Source organism: Taudactylus pleione, unplaced genomic scaffold (assembly GCF_031769625.1).
Source record: "Taudactylus pleione unplaced genomic scaffold, aTauple2 ptg000040l, whole genome shotgun sequence".
NCBI classification, from domain to species: domain Eukaryota; kingdom Metazoa; phylum Chordata; class Amphibia; order Anura; family Myobatrachidae; genus Taudactylus; species Taudactylus pleione.
Window position 1 is genome coordinate 24,287,875 of NW_028284442.1, and position 4,309 is coordinate 24,292,183.

The following is a 4,309-nucleotide window of genomic DNA, read 5'->3' on the forward strand; positions in this document are numbered from 1 at the left end:
TGGGTGAGCAGTTAGTAGCCAACAGGCTCGAGACAAATGGACCTCTGGGGAAAGCACAATTGTCTGTGTCTTTATCCGATTCGGCAACCCATTCTATCTGTTGAGGATTAGATGCTGCAGAGGTCTGGAGTGGAACTGGGCATATTCCACCATGTCGAACATCGACACCATTGAGCCCAGTAACCACATTGCTGAGTGCACAGACACTTGTCGGCTGCGAAGGCAACTCCTGTAATGCAGAGATATTGTCCTCTGTCACAAAGATCCCCTGGTGTTGAGAGCCCAACAGGGCTCTGAAATGGAGCATCCTCAGTGAGGGACCCAGGGAGAACTTCTCTCAGTTTATCAGCTAGCCATGATTGTGCAGCACAGATATTGTTAGTTGCAGATGGCGCTGAAGAATTTCTGGACACCCTGCTAACAACAGGAGGTAGTCCAGATAGGACAACAGGCGGACTCCCTGCATCTGAAGGTGTGCTGCCATGACCGCCATGACTTTGGTAAATACTTGAGGCGCAGTGGCCAGAGTAAAGGGCAGTGCCTGAAACAGGAAATGGCGGCTTAGCATCACAAACCTGAGGAATTGCTGTTGCGCCAAGATAATAGGTATATGAAGGTAGGCTTCATCATTGTCCAGAGACACCATGAAATCCCTAGGTCCCATTGCCAATATAATTGAACAGAGGGTCTGTATCCTGAACTGAAGAACCTCAAAGACTTGTTTAGGTACCTGAGGTTTTGGCCGGTAAAACCCATTGGGTTTGTGTACCAGAAAGAGATTCAAGAAATATCCCGTTCCCTGTTGGGATAACGGAACAGGCACTATAACTCCAGCCCGGAGCATAGAGTGCAGCTTTTCTGGAGTTCCATGGCCTTGATGGATGGAAGGCCTGTAGTGAAAAACCGGCTGGGAGGCCTCCGCCAAAACAAGAGGGCGTACCACAGAGAGACTACTTCTCTGACCCAAGTGTCCACAGTAGTCAGAAACCAGCACTGGGCGAACTGAAGAAGCCGGCCTCCCACTTTGGGGTCCCCCAAGGGGAGGCCTTAGGCTGAAAGCTTATCGTCCGACCTGGGAGTAGGATGTCTTGTGCTCTAAGCCTGCTTGTTTGGCTTGGCAGATTTTCTGGTTGTTGACTGCCGAGGAAAGGACTGCACTTTGGACTTACCCTGGGTCCCAGAGGGCAGAAAGGACGAAGCACCAGACCCTGATGGGATCAGAGCCGATGGCAGACACGCAGACTTAGCTGCTGCCAGAGTCGCCACAATGTTGTCCAAATCAGAGTCAAAAAGGACCTGTCCATTTAAGGGCAAGCATTTCCCAAAACCTTTTCAGAATCTGCATCCGCTTTCCAAGAGCGCAACCCTGGGGTGCGGCAAACTGCCACGACTGGCGAGGAGATTCTGGAAACGGCTGCCTCATTAATATACGTGGCTGAGTCTCTGGGATTGCCCACCAACTCCGCCAGTTCAAGTCGCCATCTTCAATAACCAATACCGCACGGACTGCCCGTATAAGGCTTGGCATATATGTTTTTGACTTAGACTTCTGGTCTGAAAGGTCAAAAAATGTCAGTCATCAAATGTCATATCATCATCATGCAGAACATTCTGAGACACTACAGACCACTTAGCAGACCGCAATGACGACTCCCCCTGTAACACGACCATTAGGTGCTGTACCGAATTGGACCGTGAACCCACACCGGCTCATGCCTGGGTGGGCGAGAGCAGGAGACACTGGTGAACCCCTATATGGGTGAAGACCCAACCGACTGCTGTGATAACCCCTATGGGGTAACACAGGGGGTGTGGCCAGCTAACCCAAGCCCAACAAGGCCAGGGTATTCCTGTACAGGTGCAGACACAGTAACTGGGCGTGACATTAGGAAACACGCCCTGCATAAACCCCCAGTGTTACATTACCCTTCGCTATTAGTACATTACAAGTGGTACACTTTAGCAATAGGGGAAAATCACGTTCACTCTCAGACATGATGAGTGTAACGGAGTGTATGTGACTTTCCTCACAAATACTTTTACAATGAGGCAATGACTACCCTGCAGCACCGCACCGAAAGGGCTTTAGCAGAGGAAAAACAGGGATAGAAAACATGGCTGACAGTCAGAAGTGAAAGTACAGGCAGACAGCGCAACATTAAGTCACATACAATGCAGAAATAACTTCCTGCACTACCAGCGCTGAGATCAACTACACAGACACAGAGCCTGGTAGGACACAGCGCAGCATACACTGACCTTAACGTTGTTTGAAGAAGAGGTATGCAGGGGGACCCGGGCCACACAGCCACCATCATCAGTGTCCAGCAGCGCTTGCACATTATTCATAAAATGGCCACCGAGGAGCAGAGAGGAGGTGGCCCCGGGGGAGGAACGCTGAACACAGCCCACCAGAACGCTGTGGAGAGGCACTGTGCAGCGGGGTAGGCGCCGGCTGTAAACAGGGAAGACACACTCCCCTGGCATGCATTTAACCCCGTGGACGCTGGACGTTTACCACTCAGTCGTGGCCCGCTGTCCCTGGGGCTTGTAGAAGCGCAGGTTAATACCTGGCTCCACTCGCAAGCCAGTCCCCAGGGAGCGCCCTGCCTGGGGACTGAGGACTGTGTTTTCCGGCGGGTACCCTCCGGTTACATGGTCCCCTTAGATCCGGCCACAGTCCGGTTGGTCCGGGGTCACAGCTAGCCGTGACCCCAGACTCTCATATCAGTACCGGCGGGGTGAAGGAGCAACAGCATGGACGTCTGTACAGACTGTCCATGCTGTACTGCTCTAGATGTGCAGCCACAGCTGCCTAGGAAAGTCTTCAGGGGCTCTAACAGCCCCACTCTGCTACATGTGCTCCGACTCCTGGCCGGGCACCGACAAAAACTGATGGCCTTGGCTGGGGGGCAGGGTATAGAGGAGGGACCCCAGTGCATCCTGGGAGGCTAAAGTTTTAACTCTTTGGTGCCCGATGCTGCCGCATCGCCTAGACCCCAAGGTATCCTGTGGATACCCTATGGACCCTAAAGTAGAAATGACAGTTAGGAGCTGGTTGGCTGATAAAGTGGACAGAGATAAAGTATCTCCATCCAAGGCTTAGTAAATAGACTTGTGAAGTGGGTTAGGAGCTGATTGGTTGGTACTTTCTCTGCAAAACCTTAGCACACTTGTATGATCACCCCTGCAGCTCTGGACAGAACCTTAGCGCACTTGTATGATCACCCCTGCAGCTCTGGACAGAATCTTCGCACACTTGTATGATCGCCCCTGCAGCTCTGGACTAACCTTAGCACACTTGTATGATCGCCCCTGCAGCTCTGGACAGAACCTTAGTGCACTTGTATGATCACCCCTGCAGCTCTGGACAGAATCTTCGCACACTTGTATGATCGCCCCTGCAGCTCTGGACAGAACCTTAGCGCACTTGTATGTTCACCCTTGCAGCTCTGGACAGAATCTTAGCACACTTGTATGATCACCCCTGCAGCTCTGGACAGAATCTTTGCACACTTGTATGATCACCCCTGCAGCTCTGGACAGAACCTTAGCACACTTGTATGATCACCCCTGCAGCTCTGGACAGAACCTTAGCACACTTGTATGATCACCCCTGCAGCTCTGGACAGAACCTTAGTGCACTTATATGATCACCCCTGCAGCTCTGGACAGAACCTTAGCACACTTGTATGATCACCCCTGCAGCTCTGGACAGACCATTTGTTTGGCTAAGCTGTAATGTCACTGTTAATATTGGGCTTATGGCTCCATGCCTGGGCCAGGGGAGAAAAACCAAAAATAAAGAGAACTATTTTTGTGAAACCACCTGCTGTTAGATATTAGGGGCAAAATCACATTATATGAATGTCATTCTAGCCTGACAAACTAGTGGTCCTGCAATACTGAGGAAAATGTACCCCCATAATGAGAAGGGATTGAAGATTACTTTTTCTCCCGATAAGTCACTCTTCACCATTCCCTAACTGGACAGTATCTAATTACATATTGTGTAAGAATAAATATAAGGTTTGATTTGAGTGCTATCAGTGAAGACTATATCACACACCAATTACTGTAAGTGTGTCAGACTCTTGCAAAAGAGAACAGTCTGCCCTCAATCTTTATTGCTGCTTGATAAAAGGAATGAGCAACACATACCCTTAATCTCTTAAATCAATGGTTATTGGAAACGCCATTAAGAGCTTCCTTTATCATTTGTTTTGCACAAGAGAAACTTAAGATAACCCAGTCTTACCAGAAACATCCTGACAGCTCCCAATAAAACCTCTTTTCCATTAAACAAAGA